We start from the raw sequence: 22395 nt of genomic DNA on the forward strand, positions 1-22395 counted from the left end.
TGCAGCTTTCCCAAAACCCTCTGATTTTATGGATTCCTACACAGAGGAGCTGAGCCCAGGGGCTGTTGGCCAAGGCCGAGGCCCAAGGAGCATTTCTCAGCTGGCAGGGCGGCCTGAGAAGGGGAGGGGGGAATGCAGCAGCACAGGGCTCATGGAATGCATGGACCATTGTGACACCGTGAGGCCTTGTGACACCAAGGGACCATTGTGACACTGTGGGGACCAGTGAGACCAAGGGACCATTGTTACACCGTGGGGCTTCATGGAATCATGGAGAGCACTGTGATATTTCGCTCGCCTCATGGAACAGGGGGACCATACTAAAGCTGTATGGTTCCATGGACACTAGGGACCATTGTGACACTGTGAGGCCCCATCTACAGAGGGTCCATTGTGACACCAAGGGGCCTCATAGAACTGTGGAGACCATTATGATGCTTTGGGGTGTCATGGAACCAAGGGGCCATTGTGACACAGTTGATGAGTTCTCTTAGAAGATGTGGTTGTAGATGCAAGGAGAAATGAGGTTAGAAATGATAGGTAACAGCCTGTCCCTCATGCTTCTCTCTTGCCACAGACGACAAAAGCAACAGCCATCTCTCCCCTGGCTCCTTCTGCTCCTGGACAAGAAGCCAAAAAGGAGCAAAATGAGCAGGACAACCACATGCGTCCAGCTGTGCTCACAGCACAGCCCCATCATTCCAAGAGACTAAGTGCCAGTTGTGGGTGCTGCTGTCTTTAGTGCAAGGCAGAGGTGCAAGTTTCTGAGCAGCCAGCACTTGCTGTTGCTGGCCGAGGATGCTGAGTGCTGGAGTCCTGCAGGATGTAGCCATTTCCTGTGGGCAGTGACAGCTCAAAATTGGCCTTTAACCTGTCATGCTGAGGCACCGAAGAGCTGGGGGCTCTGGATGACCCTTTGGCTGCCTGACTCAGTGAAGCTCTATTTCTGGGCTTCTGCAGTGCTTTGTCCAAGGGCACACATGGCAGTGCTGGAGATCCCAGGGCTATGTTGGTTTTTCCATCGTGGAAAGGTGTGTTTGGCTTGTGGAAGTGTTCTGCAGTATTCCTGAGGAGTTCTTCACTCGTACAGACTCTTTTGGCCCAGCTGTCTTTTGGCTTTTGATAAGCTGCAAGGAGATGACTGCGCTGTCCCTGAAGCTGTGGGGGGCCATTTCTGTCCCGTGTGGCCAAGGAAAGGAACTGCGCAGTTGCGAAGCCTTCTTGTCAGGCAAAAGGCAGAAGTGGCGAATTTCTGTGGCTCTGTTCCATGGTGAAGTCTGCAGCTTTGGAAAGTGCCTTGGAGCCTGGAGTGAGGGTGAAGCTGCAAGTCCTTGAGTGCTCTCTTGTGTTGCTCTGCACAGGAGGGACGTATTGAAATGGAGGATGCAGTATTTGAAGTCAGATGGGCAACTTTTTGGCTGGCCAGCTGCGTAGGCCAAAAGGAGCCAGGGGTGCTGCCGGTCCAGAGCAGCTGAACGTGAGGCAGCCTGTGGCCAGGTGGCCAAGAAGGCCAAGGGCATGGTGGGCTGTGTCAGCAGCAGAGGGGCAGCAGGAGCAGGGCACTGAGCGTTGACCTGTGCTGGGCAGCGCTGCGGCCACAGCTGCAGTGACTGCTGTGTGCAGTTGTGGCCCCTGTGAAGCAGAATGTCACTGAGGGGCTGGAGCGTGTGCAGAGAAGGACACGGGAGCTGGGCAAGGGTGTGGAGCACAAGCCCAGTGACGAGGTGCTGAGGGAGCTTTAGTCTGGACAACGGGTGGCTCGTGAGGGGACCTTCAGCTTCTACTCTCTCCATTGAACTATTTTAGCCACTTTTTGTAGTTACTTTTTCCCCCCTTTTTTTTTAACTGCTATTTTGTCTTTGCTTGGAGAATGAGGCTTCTTCATTTTCTTTTTTTCCCATCCATGCTGCTTTTCCTCATTATTTTCTGTCCTTTTACAGGACTGGTACTGGTTCTGCTAGAATTTTAATTTCTAAGGTGTCACTGCTGTAGAATGAAATAATTTTGCATGACAAGACATCATTCAGTGCTAGCACCTTGGTGCAGATGAAACTGTGTATTTCTTGGCCAGCCAGTATGGCATTTGAGATCACTTTCAGGTTATCAACGCCTGTGGCTTTTTGCAGCCCAGGGAATCAATTTGTTTTGTGTTCGGGAATTGAGCAGGATATCATTGGCCTTTTATTCCAACCGGTCCTCAGAGATCAGAGGAGCTGGGAGGGGCTGGGCAGCATTTCTGATTTCATCCACTTCAGCAGTGTCAGTGTGGTTGAGTCCAAGAGAAGAACTTGCTCAAGCACAGATGCAGAAAGAGTGCAGTTCTCAGTGCAATGCTCTGGGTCAGATCGTTTTCCATAAGTACCTACAAGCTCCAAATTCCCCAAGAGTGTGGTTTATTGAAGCAACAGAACAGCAATCTCAGGATTGCTGCTGAGTGGGGGCACTGCCTACCAAGTTTTGATGTGAGAGAGGACAGTAAAGACAGATTATAGTAGTGAGATCTACCTGTCTGTCTGTCTATCTATCTATGTAACTTTTACATAATTGAATCTTCCCATCTCTGGGCCAAGGATGTTGGAGGTGCAAACCTCACCTAAAGCATCCCTTTCAGGAGAGGATTAGAGACATGTTCCGTGTACCAGTTCTGAGCAGGCAGAGATGTTTCCCCCTCCAGATATGGGTTTTTCCCCCTCAAAGCTGTTTTCCTTCTCCGGCCTCTTCTGCCCTGAAGTCCCCACTTAATTCTTTAAATTTCTGCCTGTCCTAGAGAGGTGGAACAATTCCATGGTTAGGTGCTGTTTGGTGACTCTGCTCATACATGCATTACATGACACATGGTTTCCTTCACTGGCATCCCCAGGGGTGTGTAAGTGCATTCGTTAATTGGGGCCTTATGAGAGTCTCTGTTACTGCTGGTCAGAATTCTCAGTTGACAAAAGAGGGAGAAAAAACACCTTGGTCCTCTTCCATATACTGAGGCGGCTGTAGAGGCTCTGTGACATACATCAAAGTATCTTTGCACGCATCCCTATCTCCTGAATGACCAGGATTTCTAACAAGAGTGTAGATGTCAGGAAGGCAGGAATGCTGGTGCAGGCCCGAGGAGAACGTGAACTGCAGAAGTGTCTCTCCCAAGGGCTGAGCTCAGCCAGGAAGCCACCTGCAGAGCCAGGATGGAGCTGTGGGACAGGGCTGGGTGTCAGTCACTACTGAAAGACAAAGAGGACATGGCAGGAGCAGAGGGAGGCCCTCACCAGAGCCTTGAGGAATGCCACACCTTCCCTGTCAGCTGCCTGAGAGGCTGTTGGAGCTTCAGTGCCAGATGGCCCCTGATTGTAGTGCCAGGCTCACTTTGGAATCTGTGCCTCCCCACGGGCAGAGAATGACCCAGGAGAGCATCAGCACAGTGCCTTGGGAATGTGTGAGCCCATCAGTCTCTGAGTCTTGGCTCACAAATATCACATGGGAAGTTGAAACCCATTTTCTCTTGCTTTCTGTGAAGGTCTTTCTAGAGAAAGAGCAGGGGCAGACTGCTTATCAGAGATGCCATGCCAGGCTCAGGGAGAGCTGTTCCCAGCCCGAGAGCAGGAAGAGCAGCTCAGGCAGCAGGTGGAAGAGCCATAGCAGAATGGCCAGGTAAGCCTGACTGGCCAGGTGACAGAGGGAAGGGCAGGAAGAGGGGGATAAAACAGCTCTTGGGACTGAGGAGGCCAGGAGTCCCACAGGCACTGAAAGCACAGAGCCTTGGAATCTGCAGAGATCAGCACTGGGACAGGAGGTTTGCAGTGGAAGCAGAGGTGGGTAGGGAAGCAGAAAGACGTGGCTGAATAGATGTGATTTTGAGGCTGCAAGAGGAAAAAGCTGAGCATGATGGCAGCTCCCAGTCACTTGCTCTGCATTTGTGTGTACAGAACATCAAGGCAGAGCCACAAGCAGAGCTGCCCGAAGCTCAGAGTGCCATCATGGCAGTGAAGAGAAAGAACAAGGAAGACATGAGAAGAATTCAAGAGGAGATGAATCTCCATCAGCACAGGGGCGATCAACAAAACCAGGTGAGAGAAAGAGTGGCAGCCACTCCACTCATGAAACTTCCTCTCCATTGTTGTTTACAAACCATCAAGGAAGATGTGCAGGCAGAGCTGCAGGAATCTGAGGCTAGGAACAAGGCAAGCGAGAAGAGGCTGGAAGAAGAAATGAAAATCATCAGAGAGAAAGTTAATCACCTCCCTCAGGCTCTACAAAAGCAAGTGAGTGAAGGAGGGACAGCCACTGCAGTCACCAAACTGATGCTTTCTGCCCTTCTTGCCTTTCAGTGCAGAGCAGCAGGGAGTGGGGCCATGCCTCTGAGTGCCATCCTGCTCTAGTATATATCACAGTCACTCTGAAGGACATTTCCTGCTGGATCTCAAGTGCTGCCCTGGACAGTGGGACTTGTTCTTTGGCTTTTGGCCAGCAATCATCCAAATTGATTCCTGCTGGCATGTTCCTGCTCTCTCTGTTTCTTTACAGGGGAACATGGTGACCCAGAGGAGGATTGAAACAAGCTGTCTGTATCCCTTGTATATCTGTTCTTTCCCTTTGCTCACAGTCAATGACTCTTGGCTGAGAGGGACAAGCTGTGGTCTCTGATTGCTTTGTTCTCTGACTTGAGGTGCAAGTGTCGACATCTCACCTGGCAGACCGCAAAGACTTCCAGCAAACAACGGGCAATGAAGGGCCCCAAGGTTGGTGTGAAGCACAGGAACTGTCCCCACCAGAAGTGCTACAGGTTCAGCACACCTACATGGACTCTGGCACTAAACCTGCTGCTGCAGCATTACCTGGGGGAATCTATTCTGTTGAACCTGGGAATTCGAGCTGGGGCAGTTTGTTCATCTCCAGGTCTGACAGCAGCATGGCTGCTCCGAAACTGGAGATTGAGAAGTACCTGGAGATACTGGGTTAGTGTGGCGTATTTCTTGTCTGAGGGACAGTGTACTCTGTGCAGGTGTCAGCACAGCTGTACCAAATGCTCCTCCTGAGTCTGGTGTCCCACTGGGGACATTCAGGACTCCCCAGAGGAAGTGCTGTGCTCTGAGGCAGCGAGGGAGCGCTCTGGGTGTTCCTGCTGCCTCTGAGGGCAGCTTGGACTGGCTTGGCTTTGCCTGAGCTTCCCTCTCTGCTAAAGGCTGAAGCAGCGATTGTTTTTGAACCAGATGAAGGCTGTGGACAAGCAAATCATCTGGACAAGTCCTGTGTGCTAGTGGCCAAACTGAACACAATTTTTAGCTTCTTAAATTCTCCTTAGATTCCTGACTCCCAAATAGTCATCAGAGCAAACAAACCTCACAGAAGTTGACTGGTTTTGGAGTTTTGTCTTTTTGGCTGGGGATTTATTTTTGTCATTTTGGTTGAGGGGGAAGGGTTGTTGTTTTGTTTTGCTTATTTTTGTGGGGTTTGTTTGTTTTCTTTTGGTTTGTTTTTGCTATTGTGGTTGTTACTATTGTTACCCAGCTGACCACAAAGGGCTCAGAGTCCCTGACAGTGGGGCTGCCTTTTGTATCTCCTGGAAGCTCGGATCTCTGCTTAAAAGTGAGCATCTTGTATTTTGTTTCCCTCAGAGAGAATGGTGACCATGGAAAACCCTGTGATTAAATACACAGAAAGGGGACGTATTGGCAGCGGGTGAGTCCAAATGCAGTTACTTCTACACAACCATGGGCCAGGAGTTTTTCTGGTGGAAATGTCTATCCAGCATGAAGTCAGGCCAGCTGGAAACATCTTCACACCCTGAGGATAGATTGTCCCATCTCTCAGTGCTGCTCAGAATTTGTGAGTGTGCTCAGAAGGCTTTGTCAGAGACATCTTCATGCTGCCGAGGTCTTGCCTGCATCAAGGAGCAGGACCTGGAAGATCTCCTTGTCTCTCAAGTGTAGGACAGCTCTGTGTTAATTTCTTTAGCATTTCTGTATGTCTCACAATCATACTGACACACTAATGAAAAAAGAAGAATCTTGCTTGCCTGAAAGGGCAACCCCCTTATCAAAGCTGTCAGGTTACAGTTCTCAGGAACATTTCTTTCCCATGGTTTGCTGAAGGAAATAATCTGTGGTTAGGATAGGAACCACACAGTTTAGAAACTGAAACCCAAGATGAAAGAATAAACTCCCTTTAGGAGCTGAGGCAGTGAACCCCAGTGCTTCAGGAACAGGCGCAGTGCCCATGCACTTGAGAGGAAAATGCATCATCTGCCTTCTGGCAGAGCCCTCCTGCATCCTGCAGGTTCTGGGCATTTGCAGGAGACATCTCCTGTGTGGGCTGGCTTTCACTCCAAGAGCTAAACAGCTTCTCATTTCACTGCTTCTCTTTTGTTTCTAGGTCTTTTGGAGAGGTGGTTAGAGCACTCAAGAATGCCACAGGAGGAGAGATAAATGTCAACAGCCCTGTGTTTTTGGTCTATAATTTCATTATTTTCATGAAAACATGCATTCCCATCTCCACATTTTTGTGTTTCTAATTATTCATATACCAAAATACTTCTTTTTTAACTCTTTATTTATTGCAGTTGGTAATTTTTATGTCCTCGTTCTTAAAAAAAATCCACAAGCCATTTTAGCCTCTGGCTCTCAAAGGTAGTTTCCTACCTGTCTGTTTTAAATCAGGGCTACAATTCTTTAATGCAATTGAGACAGGTCCAGGAAATGCACACCAGGCACACCAGTGATTCCTCTTGTAGAATGTCATGGCCCTGTCATAAGCCTCTTTTCTTTTCTTACCCACGCCCCCCCCAACCCCCCCCCCCCCCCCATCAGCTCAACATTTAGTTGCAAACTTAAACAAGATGAGCAAAATAACAACATAACAATGCTGTTGTGGGCCTTTGGGATCACCCTTGCTGATCTTTCTGCTTTTTCTGTTGACCAAGGCTCTGATCCAGGCAAAGAGATTGCACTTAGTGACACAGAACCATTTGGCTGGAACTCTGCTGATTTCTAGTAACAGCTGGAGGCCTGGATCTCCACAGGATGCTTTGGCTGTCCCAGGCTTTGTTGGCTTTTAGCTGCAAATACCATTGCCCTTGCTTTCTTATCCAGACATACCATGGCTTGGCAAAAACTGCCCAGTGGGCCATATTCCAAAGGCAGTTTGGGCTGGAGTTTGTGAAGGAAGGAGACCCTTATCCAATTGCAAACCACATTAAAAAATTTGTAAAAGAGAACTTCCCATCCTTAACAAATAACTGACAATTCAGAAGTGGACACAGAACTTATTTACAGAATGAAAAGAAAGGGAATTTTCCAATGGAGCTGTGGGTTCTGTAGTTTTTATTCTGACTCCCACTCACAGATAGCACTGGAGAAAGTCATGTCTTCTGCCTGCCATGAATTGTTTGGCTGCAACCATCAGAGGCATCAGTCTGGAGACAGGCTCGGCTGATGTTAGGAACAGGAGCTGCCCCAAGGAGAAAAAAAATGAATGAACTTGTACCTCCCAAACCCATCTCCCCACAGGCTCCAGCAGGATTCCTTTGGTTCTCAGAAATACAACAGATATAGGGCTGAGAAGACCATTTGGATCTATGTGATCATGCCCAAGACCACGCTCATGCTGTTTGGGTTTTGCCATTTTTCTTTTCTATGTTTTCTGTATTCTTTGCACATATATTGGTATCTCTGTAAGCTACTCTATTAGTGACTAGTTTTCCCAATACTTTTCCACGGCCTTTCCCTAAGCAGAAAGACAAACCTCCAGAGCTCCAAGCACTACTGGGGGGGAGGTAGAAGGCCCCAGTGCTATCTTGGTTCTTCCTGGGACAGACCCCTCCAGACAGCTGGTGAAGTCACCATCCCTGCAAGTGTTTCAGAAAAGACTGGATGTGGCACTGGGTGCCATGGTTTACTTGAGGTGTTAAGGCATGGGTTGGACTCCATGATCTTGAAGGTGTCTTCCAACCCAGTGATTCTGTGATTCTGTGACTGAGGAAACTTTCCCTGCAGCCCTGGAAAGGGCTCCGGGAGCCCTTGGCCAAGGACGGGGATCAGGGCTCAGGGAAAAGCAGCAAAGGGCTCAAGGCGAAGGCGAGAGGGCAGAGCTGCCACACCGTGGCCCAGCAAGAGCCTCATCTGCTCCTCCTCAGGCTGCGCCATCCGCGCTGCCGTTTGCGGCGCCGGCGGCTCCTCTCGCTGCGGGGCTCCAGCGCGTCCCGGGGGCCGGGCCCGTCCTCTTCGGGAAGCGCCGGAGCCTCGGAGGCGAGCGGCTGCTGCTGCGGCCGGGCGGGGAGAGCTGCGGCCGCGGCCCCGGGCACGGCGAGCTGCCGCTATGGCCGGCTCCTGCCGCGGCTCCTGCCCGGCGGGCACAGACACGGCCGAGGGCTGCCCGGGAGCTCCGTGCCGGTCCGCAGCGGGCCCGGCCGGGCTGCTGCTCTCCGCGGCCTCTGCCCGTCGCTGCCGGCCCCGCCGCGCTCCCGCTGCCTCTGCCGCAGCCGGGCCCACACGGGAGGCGGCACATTCCGGCCGGCTCGCAAAAGCCCTGCCCGCAAACCCCCCGCATGGCCTCGGCTCAGGCACAGGCTGCCGGCGTCCTCGCAGCTGCGAGCCGGGCCTGGCCGCTGCCGGCCTCGGGCAGAGCTCCCGCCTGTGTCTCCATGGCCACGGCTGCTCGGCACAGCGGGCTGAGCACAGCCAGCGCCAGGAGCAGCTCTTCACGGGCCCGGGCTCCGGGCACTCCGAGCTGCAGGCAGCACAGAAGAGGGCTCTTTGTTTCACCTCCTCTTTCAGCGCTGCTAAGAATGTAGCCTGCAGCAAGCTGAGAACACCAGAGCACGGAGCCCTTTGCAGGCAGGGCTGTGTCTGCTGGAGGGGCAGAGGGAGCCCAGCAGGGATCAGACACAAACCAGCAGGGCACTGAGGAGCCCCTGTGGTGGCAGTGAGCAGCTCCGGGCTCTGGGCGCTGCTGCTGGCATTTTCTATTGAGCCATCTCCAAGGTCTTCTCTTGTGCTCTGTATTTCTAAGTGTCTTCCCTCTTGCTTCTTGGTTTTGCTTGTCTTCTGCACCTTCATTTCTCCAAATTTTCCTACCCTGTCAGCAGCAACCCCCATCCACAACTGGCTATGAAATATGAACCAAGCAGCTGGCATCAGCAATGTGTAGAATCCTATGGCTCAGGAATTCTTATGTCAGGGCCCTGTCTGTGCCTTATGCTTGTCAGCACCTCCTTCTCTGTGCAAAAACTAGTGATGAGTGGAGGTTTTTTCCTAAGAGCTCTGAGAAGCAAATGATGTGCTGGGATTCTCATGAGTGGATCCATTAAGTTCATTGCTGGGAAACACAAAAGAATGCCAAGGTAGCAGATCAGCTGGGAGCTGGTCACTCCCTGCAAAGGGCTCATGTATGATGTGGGAATACCACGTTCCAGGGTGGGCAAGAAGGATCAATGTGCTCAAGGTGCAGCTGCTGAGGTTTGGGTTCACCTGGAGCACAGTCACGGGTGGTGAGCACTGGAAGATGCAGCTGCAGTCCCCATCCATGTCCCTTTCAGTGATGGCTTGAGGGTGTCTCAGCCTGGACCCAGAGCGCCCTGGGGGGCTCCTGGGGCTGGCTTTGCACTCAGGGTGAGGATGGCCAGGAGCCACTGAGGCCGGCAGTGGGGACCAAGGCTGGGGCTCGTGGCCTGGCAGGTGTGGCTCTGGGAGCTGGGACATGCCAGGGCATGGCTCACTGCCACTGTCCTCCGGAGCCCTGGCTAGCTCTGTGATGCTCCAGGGGCAATGGCGAGAGCAGGGAAGTGGCTAGACTGGGGTTTTGCCTGAGCCAGAACCTCTAAGCCAGCCTGGCAGTAGAGACCCTGGAGGAGCCACAAGCACCGAGTGAAAGAGGCAGAGGAGGCTCTTCTGCAGTGCAAAGTCCAGCAAATTTATTAGGAGAGGCAAGGACAGGTTACACAGGACAGAACTGCCAAACGGGAACACAAGCCGACCTCTCGCTCGGCTCTTGCTGTCTGGGAAGGTGCTGCGAGCTGTGGTGGCTGCACTCAGCCTTGGCTGGGAGGATGATCTGTTTTTAAAAACTCTTAAAACAGGGCGCAGGCACCATATAGTAACCAATAAACGAGTCCCAGGGTGTGGTTTTGAGGGCTGAAACAAATCAGAACAAGGGGAGGACAGAGGGTTGGGATAGGGATTGGATCTTAGGGTGAGGTACAGGGAACTTTCTGGAACAAAGGGCAAGGTTTGAGCTGATGGACAGGGCAAAGGGGCCGGGTTGTTTTGACAGACAGGGAAAAATCTGGGAAGGAGGGAGGGGATTCCTGGAGGGCCAGTTGGGTAGGAGGGCATAAGGCAGGGGAGAAACTAACTGTGATAACTCGGGGAACACCTGAACATACGACAAGCTAATAGAACATTGGACTCAATAAACTAACACGCCGCAACCCAGGAATTGAGGCTCTCAGCAGCTGCGAGGTGGCAGTGTTAGAGCACGCAGCAGCTGGGGGAAGTCATCTCTCGGCTCTTGCTGTGCGGGAAGGTGCTGCGAGCTGTGGTGGCTGCACTCAGCCTTGGCTGGGAGGATGATCTGTACCAGGGAGAGCAGAAAGCTGCCATGGTGAGCAGAACATGCTCAGAGCACTGCAGTGCAGAGAATGATACTGCCCCTGAAGTGCAAAAAGCTTGAAAGCATAGAATTCTGTGCAGCACTGTGGTACAAATTTTCTCTTCTAGGACATGTCCCTTTTTGTATTCTGTAGACAAATTATCAGGATTTATAGAATACATTGGGGCTTTTTCATAAGGGTTTTGGGAGAACTCTCAAGTTTATTTTTATTTACATTTTACATCCAGCATTTATACGGATTTTTCTTATTGTTCTTTTGTAAGTACTTAGGGAACAAATACGCAAGCATTTTTAATCCTTTGGGATATTGTGATTTATATCTTCAGAAAGAGAACCTTGTTGAACAAGTGTGAAGACACCGAGAGAGGGAAAATAGCATAAAAGTCTTTTAAAACAGGGCATATAATGAGGACTGCAGAACTGAGTAATTCCTCCAAGGGGGGAATTAGCAAGGTATATTACCAAGAGTTACTGCCAAGATACTTCCTGAAATCAAGGGAAATGTGACCTGCAGCCATACAAAGTACAGCCAAAGCAAATGAAAACCCTTTGGAAAAGAGGGAATTTTGCCAGTGATATCAATCTGCTGGGATGACTGAGGGATGCCCACCATCCTTGCACTGCATTCCTCAGTATCTGCAGTGTGCTTTCTCCCAATTTCTGTCAAGTGAACAAGCAGCTGCCGTTGCTTTACCATTAACTTCAGCTCTTAGGAGAATTACCTAGCATCATAAATGGTTTTTGGAGCTGAGCAGGACTTTCCCAAAATCTTCTACAAAGCAGAAAGGAACCACACAGTTACTTCTGCTGATGATAGTGAAGGGTTTCGTGAAAGGAGATGTATGAGAACATTGCATTCTAAAACTTCCACATTCAAGAAAACATGAGTGCACTTAGAATAAAACATATAAGGCTAGCATAACATCAGAACAGGATAAAATGAAATTACTAGACTGGAAGTGATGGATCAGAAATTAAATGTATAATTTCTGATACATCTGCATGCATTTGCAAGCTAAAACAGAAAAAGAAAGACAGATAAAAAGGAATGAAGATTTTAAAATTGCACTGCAGGAGAGTAAACCACAACTATAAACAGAGCTGAGAGATTCAGCTTGGAGTTGTATTAGAGTGGAATCCATTCACTGAAGGTTTCTGGTGCACACAAGTGCACCAGACTGAGGGAAAAAAGGAGCAAAGTTTAATTTCTGAAACCCATTTAGATTCCTGGAAGCATTGTCTAGAGATCTAAAAAGCTAAAGCCTCAGAGAATCTGAACCTAAAACCTCCCCAAATCGATTAATAAGGTAGGATGGGCACACCTCTGGTGTTTTCAGAGTCAATGAAACTGACAAGGAGTGTCTGGAAATTAGGAATGCCAACCCAGATTTTATCTGCATTACTTTAAGAACACCTTAATAAGGCACATTAGGAACTCAACACTAACATTCTCACCCTGCTCTATTTACTTTACATTTGAATACAGGCTGGTAGATGTGGGAACTCAGTACATCACTCCGGATGTCCAGAGCTACCGAGACAACCCTTGGGGGGCTCGGAGGCCCTGGAATGTTGCCAAAGGTACCTGGTGGCTTGACTTTGATCCTTTTAAAGAAATGACACCTGAAGGTGAAGAGATGAGAGAATTTCATGTCTAAATGGTGAGGGGATGTTATTCACTTGTTAGAGCTTAAGTTAGAATGCACTGTACAGGGGGGTTTTATGTATTGTACAGGGGGGTCTAGAATTCTGTGCATGGATCAGGAGTCCCAAGATGGAGGAATTTGGGCGTGCCCTGTCCTTCTTCTTTCTTCTCCTTGGCATCCATGTTCAGGATGATGTTGGCATGTGTGGATTGGTTCATAGAAAGAGTACACTTGCCAACAAGGGCAGAAAGTATTGGGAAGTAAAGGTAAATATCGAATACGTAATTTTCATTATAAAAGAGACAACCGCCTCGTGGGCGGGAGAGAGTGCCTTTGGCTGTCCTGCTGAACAGACCTCGGCTGGACAGACAGAAAATCTTTGTAGATAAGAAATAATAAACCCTACTGAAGACCGAAAGCAAGAGTCCAGACTCCTTCTTCGAGAGCGCGGCCTACCCAGAACCACTTTTTCCCGTGCTGGGGCAGAGACAAGCAACAGCCGACCCCGGCATCTGGCGTCCCTGGGTGGGCACGAAGGGGGGCCCGAAGGTGGGCACGAGGAGCGACAGCTCGAGCGGAGAGCCGAAGAGTGAGCTGCAAAGAGAACACCCAGGTGGGCAGCACCCGAGCGGGCAGCTCCCAGGCAGGCAGTTCCCGGAGCTGGACTCATTCCCAGGAGAACACTGATAACTCCTTGGGAAGGCAGCCAGAAGAGTCTGAAGAAGCAGCAGCCAAAGAGAGAACACCGCACTCCACTTCTCCCGAAGAAACCTCGTATCAGAACAGCCCGGATCGGAATCGGAAAGGCGCCTCCGAATCCATCTCCTGTGACCTGCTGGACGGGAACCGGGAGCCTCCAGACTGCTCTGACGACACAAATTCGGTGAGAAGGTCAAAATTAAGAAACATGGGGAACACACTCACACAGGAACAAATAGAAACATTGTCAGCCTTACAAGGCGTGACAGAAGCGTACGCAGAGGGGGTTTCTAAAAAGGAGCTCAAAGAGTTATTATTGTGGGTCAGATTTAATTATCCGTTTGCAGAAACACATGTGTTGTTTGAGGTGGGCTTTTGGCAAGAAGTTAACAGACATTTATATTTTTTAGCTACCAGAAAGGAAGAGACGGCTTTCAAGCTGTTATCTCCAGCAAGAATTATGTTAGAGGCTATCTCTGCAAGGTGTCGGAGATCAGCCAGGGAATTAGGTTCCACAACTCCCACAAGGGCGGGGAAAACAGAGCATGGCTCGGTGCAGAGATTGGCTCTGGTTCCAATTGGCCCGGGGGGGACAGCTCCCGAGGGAGAGGAGCAAGGGGAAAAGGCACTGCTTTCAGCCCTGTCATCCCAAAGTCCCAAGAGACCTCCAAAACGCCCTGAAACCCCGGAAACTGAGGGGGGTTCAGGCTCCGATTCAGACGCGAATACAATCCCAACCCCAGAACAGCTAAGATCTTTACCCAGCGAGATCGAGGGGTCGGGGACGATTGTTCCTGAATTTCGAATCTCGGGGGACGAAGGGGCGGGGGAGGCGGAAGAATCGGGAAGGGGGGTCCGCGGGGGATTGAAGGGAGATGGGGAAACGCTTTCTCGCGGCGGCGTGGCGGCGACGGCAGCGGTCGCGACCGGCGGGGGGGGCGCGGAAGCGGTGGGGAACACGAGTTTTGGCACGGGTTTTGGGGGACCCACACCGGGGGTGGCGGCCTTGGCGGGCGCCGTGCCAAAGACGCACGCGGGGGGCGAGACACGCGGGACATCCGGGAAGGGCTCCCAAATCACAGCGTCCACGTCAGACGCGGGGAACAAGCTCAGAGCAGCCGCGGAACTCCGAGCAGCACCCGTAAGTAGACGTAGGGGACGCACGGCGGTGACGCAGGACCCGGAAGTCGAACCGCGGCGGTCTGCTCGCATCGCGGAGCAAACACGGGCACGGGCGAAGCAGGGATCGTACACACGGGTACGGGGTATGGACACAGCATCAGAGAGGGAGGAGTCGGGGACAGACACTGGGGAGGAGACATCAGAAGGGGAGCGGGGCGGAGACAGTGACGTCAGTCCAGGGGAGACGGGAAGCATTCCCGAAAAAGCGCACACGCGAAAAATGCGGGCGGAGCGCGGTCGGGGGCGGGTCCGATCCTCGGTGACGTCCCAGGCGAGGAGGGGCCGATCTCGGGGCTCCGTATCCCGGGGCTCCACCCCTTCTCCAGTTCCAGTTTCCTCGATCCCAACCCCTGTGGTTCAGACCACTCCCATCTCAGGGCGGTGCTCAGGTGTTCAACCTCCATTGCTGGCTCAGTCAAAATCCGTGCAGGCTCAGGTTCCACAAACACAACTGCTGCAGCCAATCGATGTGGCTGAAGAGCCGATCGAGCTCGTGACGTCATCGCACCTGTCCAGGCAACCCAGTGGGGGGATGACCGAAATGCAGGGCAGAGCCACAACGTTATCTCGTGGCAGGACTGCAACCATGCAGCAGTTTTTTCCAACAACGTATAAAGGGAAGGCAACGTTAAAGAAAACAGTACCACAGTTAGAACTTAAAGATACATTATACGAGGATCAAGGGCAAGAAGAAGACGTGATACGAATCGCAGCATCAGAGGGAATTCCGGCAAGGATGTTTTCAGCAGCAGAAGCAAGAAGAGGATATATGCCATCATTTGATGCGATGAAAAGGATGCAGACGCAAGAGTTTCAAATTCCTTATTTAAGTCCAGGAGCGAGGCCAAAGACCTCGAGTCAAAGACTGTTTGAAAAACAATCACTGTTGACATCGAAGACTCCACTGTGCATGCAATTTTAAATGGGCGATGCAGAAATCAAAAGATTTAATAATTGCATTGTTAGCTTTCCCAGGAACTTGCACAATTCATTTTCCACAACACAGAGTGCTGCAGTCGCAAATATGTTACAGAGCAAAGCCAAGAATAAGTGAAGAACCTCTGGACGGGATCACAGTATTCACTGATGGCTCAGGGAAGATACACAAGTCAGTGATCACATGGGTGAACTCAGAAACAGGGAAATGGGACTCGGATGTGAGGATGATTCAGGGTTCTCCACAAATTGTGGAATTGGCAGCAGTCACTCGAGCATTTCAGTTGTTTGAACAACCTCTCAATTTGATTACGGATTCCGCATATGTCGCGGGGGTAGTCAGACGCTTGGAAGGTTCACTCTTGAAAGAGGCCAACAATGAAGTATTGTATTCACATTTGGTGAGCATAAAAACTTTGTTGGAAAATAGAGAACATGAATATTTTATCACACACATCAGAGCTCACACAACACTTCCAGGATTTTTAGCAGAGGGGAATGCTCGAGCAGACAGGTTGACAATGCCCATTTCACATTGTATGTGTTGAATTTCCTAAATAGTTCATCTTCAGAACCCAATCCTCCGATCTTGAGACATTTCTCAAATAGTTCACAGGCAAGATTAAGGGAGAATCCTTTAGTTTTGGTCAGAAACCCAGAATCAGGACAGATAGAAGGTCCTTTCAAACTAATCACTTGGGGCAAGGGTTTCGCTTGTGTTTCCACAGAGCAAGGTCCGAAGTGGGTGTCGGCACGACACGTGAAGCCGTTTCGAACGCAAGAACAAAAGAACACAGATCCCGGAAACAGAGAGACAAGTACTCAGACAGAGGAGGAGACTCAAACTACAAGCAATAATCTAGAAAAAACAGAAGAATAAAAGACTTTGGGGGGTTTTCTGAAAAACTTTGGGTGGAAAATGGTGATATTTAGTCAGAAAGGTGGGATGATAAACTTTGCAATGTTCATGTGTTTTGTCTCATTGCCAATGGTTTTGAACAACAAAGCAAATTTACCAGTCAATCAACCAGAGAAAAATGTTTGGGAAGCTTTAGCCCAAGCAGCAGATTTAGATAGCATTTGCCTGACGCACTCCAGACCAGGGAGGCCATTTTCAGCATGCATGATTGGATTGCCAGTGAGTGAATGGCCAATTCCAGGACACACTGCAATCGAGATCTCACAGATCGTTAAAGATCCTGTGAATGAATGGTATACTTGGACACATTCTCTTCCTGTGGCTTCTTCTGAACCTCAGGAATTGGAGATTTTCGGGTCCATGACAATGAATGTATGCATGAAATTTGAAATTTCAGGTACAGCAAAGCCAAACAAAACTATTGATGTTACTCCCAGTCATGAATTCTACAGAAATGCGTCAGCCTGGTGCAACAACACCATGGTGACAGACAAAGGGTCACTCCAAGTCCCAGTGCAACTGCCAAGGGGATTCTTTTTGATTTGTGGAGACAGGATTTGGCATGGTATTCCTGCGAATGCCAAGGGAGGTCCATGCAGCATTGGAAGAATTTCAATGCTGACGCCAGATTTAAAGATGCAGAGAGAACAAAAACATAAAGAAAAAAGATCTTTACAATATTTCGATGAGAATCGTGATGACAGGGTTTACACTTGGAGCAAGGCAAGGAGAATTGCGATAGCAATTTTCTCACCTCAGGCAGCATCAGGAATTGCTTTGACTCAATTGGATCGTATGGGTTGTTGGCTGAGCAAGCATGCTCAATCAGTCTCTCTTGCACTGAGTGACATGTTGCAAGACATGAACAGTGTAAGACAGGCAACTCTGCAAAACAGAGCAGCAATCGATTATCTTTTGCTTGCTCACGGCCATGGGTGCAAAGAATTTGAAGGAATGTGCTGTATGAATCTCTCCGACCATTCCAGGTCAATTCATGAAAATATTGAAAAAATAGAGGAGAGTGTGAAGAAACTTGGCGAAATCACTGGATCTTGGATTGAGGACATGGCAAAGTTTTTTGATCTTTCACCTTTGGGAAAAGAAATTTTAAAGATAGGGTTTCAAATTTTGGTGATTCTCATAGTCCTCTTGATTGTAATCCCATGCATTCTTTTGTGTGTGCGGGGTGTCATGAGTCGAGTTGTAAAGAGGGTGCTTTTGGTGCAAACAGAAGGGGGAGATGTGGGAACTCAGTACATCACTCCGGATGTCCAGAGCTACCGAGACAACCCTTGGGGGGCTCGGAGGCCCTGGAATGTTGCCAAAGGTACCTGGTGGCTTGACTTTGATCCTTTTAAAGAAATGACACCTGAAGGTGAAGAGATGAGAGAATTTCATGTCTAAATGGTGAGGGGATGTTATTCACTTGTTAGAGCTTAAGTTAGAATGCACTGTACAGGGGGGTTTTATGTATTGTACAGGGGGGTCTAGAATTCTGTGCATGGATCAGGAGTCCCAAGATGGAGGAATTTGGGCGTGCCCTGTCCTTCTTCTTTCTTCTCCTTGGCATCCATGTTCAGGATGATGTTGGCATGTGTGGATTGGTTCATAGAAAGAGTACACTTGCCAACAAGGGCAGAAAGTATTGGGAAGTAAAGGTAAATATCGAATACGTAATTTTCATTATAAAAGAGACAACCGCCTCGTGGGCGGGAGAGAGTGCCTTTGGCTGTCCTGCTGAACAGACCTCGGCTGGACAGACAGAAAATCTTTGTAGATAAGAAATAATAAACCCTACTGAAGACCGAAAGCAAGAGTCCAGACTCCTTCTTCGAGAGCGCGGCCTACCCAGAACCACTTTTTCCCGTGCTGGGGCAGAGACAAGCAACAGCCGACCCCGGCAGGTAGAAGGAGAGATCTGGCTTTAATTTCTCCCCAAGTTATCTGTTGCACTTTCAGGTTAGGAGTACATGTAAAATGCAGCTAATCACTCTCTCTCTCCATGAATATTCCACTAGTGGACTGACATACAGAAACATCCTTCTTCTCTTTATACCTTCCCAAGTGGTGCCTTAACTAAAAGGAGATTTGTGTAAATCACACAGAAAATCACCAAAACTGCTGAAATTAACACTCAATTCCATGATAAAGGCTTCTGAGAAAACACTCCACAGGATCACTGAACAAACTCAAGCTTGGAAGAGAAACATTCATTTTAGCACTGATCAAAGGGAAAGAAAGAAAAAAAAAAAATTCAGTGAAAATTCCAAGTGGAAGATAAGGAGAAAGACAGGAAGCAGAGGAAGAGCAAGGCCCTGTCAGATGAGCTGTGGAAGGTAACTTTGTGCCCCAGCACTGTCAGAGGACGTTCCCTGTCACTGGTGCAAGCAGCTGGAGACAGAAATACTGCTTGATTTGGGGGCCACAGTCTTGGTAAGTGCAGAGGTGGTTCAATAACGTGACATGAGGGAGTTCCCCCAGAGCAACTGGGATGCCTGAAAGAAGTGAACAGCTCAGCACAGCCTGGCCCGCTCGGCTGCTTTTCCTTCTGACCCTCCTGGGGAGGCTCTGACATTTCCTCTTCCCTGCTGGAAGTGCAGCTGCTGCCAAGGGAAACGTCCCCATATTGACTCAGTGTTCCCTTTGCTTCCCACATGTCCCATCTGCTGTCCCTGTCCAGGAGAGCTGCTCTGCACGGGAGGAGGAGACCGAGGGAGAGCCTGGGAACATGGGGGGCTGCAATCCCTGCTGATCTGGTTCTGTTTATGGATGGGCAGAGTTAGACTTGGATAGTTACAAGTGTAGGGATATTTACATACATTGACTGATATTTGTATAGGGATATTATGAATGTGTATCTACTTGCATTTATGGATGTATGTTATGTATGTATATATGTGTGTTTGTGTGTGTGTAAACATATATAAAAATATAGATATGTATGTAGTTATATATATGTGTACCTATGTTCACTTTATGTCCCTGCTTTGTTATATTCACATATGTGTACAGTTGTACAGCTCTATAGTTCCACTGTTACAGTTAGATGGATTTTTCTATTGGTACACTGATATTTGTATTTATAGATAGGATTCTTAAGAATATGTTTACATATGTCTTACTATATGTCATATGTAACACTTAATATATATTTACACTGCACATTGCTGTGGTGTATTTAATTCTATTGAAACGCGTATGGATTTGTACAGTTCTGAAATTGTGTTAATTTAGTTCTAGGCTAGGGTTGTTTAGAGAGGAATATTGATATTCCTGTGTTTGTATATGGGCTGTTCAGTTGTAGTAATTTGTAATAAATTTAATTGTTAAACTTTGATTGATATTTGTTTCTAATGAGTGTTTGTAGAGGGTTTCAGTACATTAGATTTTTTAAACTGTATTTGATATTTCTATATATTTACATTGCATGATAGTAACAATAAATTTGTTTTGCAACCTTAAATTGATATTTGTATGTTGACATCGCCAGTGTAGCAATTTATAAAAAATTTCATATTTTTAACCTAAGTTGATTTTTGTATATTTGTTTAGTGTTGCAGTGCTACAGGGTGGTAGAAATGCTGCAACCTTCTTGGAGGCGTCTCCTTCAGAAGCCGCTCCGAGGAAGGCTACGAGAACAGCCATTTCCAGTCCATGCACATGCACACGCCACAGACAGCTCAGCACAGGAAGGCAGGAAGGGTCTTTGCATGGCATATTCCAGCAAGGGTTTTACTGCATCCAGCACGCCAGAGGGACCAGAGACAAAAGACCAAAGCCTGTTGTCTGCAGGACTTCAGTGTGGGGTCAGTGACCGGTGACCTGAGGGCACAGGGGCGGGCACAGGCAGGGCCAAGGGCAGCAACCTGTAGGGGGGATGAGGGATGAATAATTGGGGTGGGCGGTGTCAGCTGGCCAGTGGGGGAGGCAATCTGATGTGGATTGGCAGAAGTGCTGCAGAGCGTCAGGGGTTAAGTCTTCTCTATCAGCCTAGGTTGAGAAAACTCTGTGATATGATCTTCCTTGAGGGGGAGGAGTCAGAGGATTCCACAACTCCCCTGTTTTTACTTACTATGAAGATTTCCCCAGTGGACCTCTGCAGGCACTTAACTAAACAGGGAAACATGAGTAAAAACAATGATTGCAACCCGAAAAATTCCTCTAACAAATGATGAAACCTATCCTGTCAACCCCCATTGTCTGAAAAGTTCATTGATGCCATCTGGGTTCTTCTTAACTTTTAAGTCCTTAAAAAGTCCTTGCTCCCTCAGCTCTGGATGTTTACATGGATGGATGTTGGGTGTGAAGAAATTTGAAGCAGTACATCCTTTCAAAGTTGTGGCAGCTGTGTCCATGGTGACCAGTGAAAAGTGTATTGCTGCTGGTTTTAGAGTGTTACATGCTTGGTGTTATTAACATTTGGTAGCAGCTCACTCAGTGCTTAGGAGGTAGCACTGGTTTGCTTACTGAGCGAGCACTTTCGATTCTCTTAGCATTTATTTTTTTAAGTTTTTGCAGCAGTAACCCCAGGGATCAATACTGAGGCTGCTATTTTCTTTATTCTGCCTCAAAAATCAATATTGTTTCTGCAGCCAGATTTAAACTGATGGACAAATCTGTTGTGCTTAATTTTTTTGGTCACAAATTATGGTAATGCTAGGTGCTAGCAGAGCAGGCTTCCCAAGTCACAGGGTGTTTTGACCATGGCACCATTTATTTGCTGGTGGGGAGTAAGGTTTCCAAGAGGCTTCATGGGCGAGCAGGGCTCCCTCGGAGGTAATTTCTCAGAGAACAACCTGTAAATAGAATACATTGGCAAGAAAAAATTAAATTGTGATAGGCTGCAAGATTTAGTAAACACTGAGTATTTGCAAATTTCAATTCACAGATTTGTTACGTCCAGAGTACACAGAGAGACAAAATTTTATTTAGTTACACATCCTTTTAGTAAGGCTGTTAGAGGGTTTTACCTCTCTGCTATCCAATGGTTTTAAAGACTTGATATTCTTAAGACAAATTTACTGGGGTCTTCTAACTACCCTTATAAAAAGGAGACACAGTTGTGCTGTTAGAATATAACAGAATGTTGAAAACAGAAAGCATTCTTAAAAGGTCACAAAAATAGCTATAAAAGAAACCATGCCTATAAAAAAATTAATTATTAGATGACTTGAATATGTTTGAGCAATTGCACATTGGTATATATCTTTGCATGAAATTCACACATGTAGAACACAAAGTCTTATAAACTTCTGAAGTTGCTGCAGCTGAGGTTTGGGTTCACCTGGAGCACAGTCAGGGGTGGTGAGCACTGGAAGATCCAGCTGCAGTCCCCATCCATGTCCCTTTCAGTGATGGCTTGAGGGTGTCTCAGCCTGGATCCAGAGCACCCTGGGGGGCTCCTGGGGCTGGCTTTGCACTCAGGGTGAGGATGGCCAGGAGCCACGGAGGCCGGCAGTGGGGACCAAGGCTGGGGCTCGTGGCCGGGCAGGTGTGGCTCTGGGGGCTGGGACATGCCAGGGCAGGGGTCACAGTGGGAGCTGTGAGCAGGGGCACGGCCAGTTTGGCAGCTGAGTGACATGGTTCTGCTGGCTGTGACATCACAGAGGAGAGGTCACGCTGACATCTGTGTCAGGAGCAGCTCTGGGCAGTTGGATTCTGGCAGCCAGTGAGTGCACATGCAGGGGAAATGCTGGGCTGGAGGGGGGCTGGGAAAGGTGCCCTGGGGATTTAAAGCCAGAGTGAGAGCTGGGACCCTCAGGGCAGGGCACTGTCCCCAGGGCTGAGGGAAGTGGGGCTTGGGGCTCTCAATGTGGCAGGTGCCCAGAGAGGCTCTGGGGACATTGCAGGTGTCACCAGCTCCCTGGTCCCTCCCAGCCAGACATGCTGAGCCCCCTTTCTCCCACCAGGCCATGTCTCCAACACTGGCCTTCATCCTGGCCCTGTTATTCACCCCCAGTGGGTTGAAAGCGGACATGAAAATTGATAAAGATGCGGTCAGGCGGATCCAGGAGCGTGAGGAATTTCTGCATCGGGAGATGACTCGGCTCCTGCAGGAGGTGGATGACAACAATTCCATCATGGAAAGCCTGCTCCTTTCTGTACGACAGCTGCTGTGGCTGCCTTGGCTGACCATAGCTGGGCAGAAAGGGAATCCAGAAATTGAAAAGAATGAAGCTAAACGGATGCAGGAACACGAGGAGTATCTGCTTTGGGAAATGACTCAGCTCCTGCAGGAGATTGATGGCAACAATTCCATCATGGAAAGCCTTTTCCTTTGTCTATGGCAGCTGCTGTGGCTGCCTCTGCTCTCTCTTGCCTTTTGGCTGGTCACGAGATGGAAGTGTGGCTCTGCCAGACACAGCACGCAGGAGGAATCCAGCAGCAAGATGAGTATTGTCAGGGTGAAGTTCAGCAGCAAGG

The 22395-nt window shown here is 49.0% G+C and overlaps 1 long non-coding RNA gene across 1 annotated transcript; it reads left to right on the plus strand.

The window, feature by feature from the left end:
- Positions 1–231: 231 nt before the first annotated feature.
- Positions 232–4150, plus strand: LOC135299904 (uncharacterized). The gene is made up of 3 exons (XR_010361742.1): positions 232–526; positions 3503–3636; positions 3912–4150. It is a non-coding gene; the product is annotated as an uncharacterized LOC135299904 (long non-coding RNA).
- The last annotated feature ends 18245 nt before the right edge of the window (positions 4151–22395 follow it).

The sequence above is a fragment of the Passer domesticus genome, chromosome 4 (genome assembly GCF_036417665.1).
Source record: "Passer domesticus isolate bPasDom1 chromosome 4, bPasDom1.hap1, whole genome shotgun sequence".
Classification (NCBI taxonomy): domain Eukaryota; kingdom Metazoa; phylum Chordata; class Aves; order Passeriformes; family Passeridae; genus Passer; species Passer domesticus.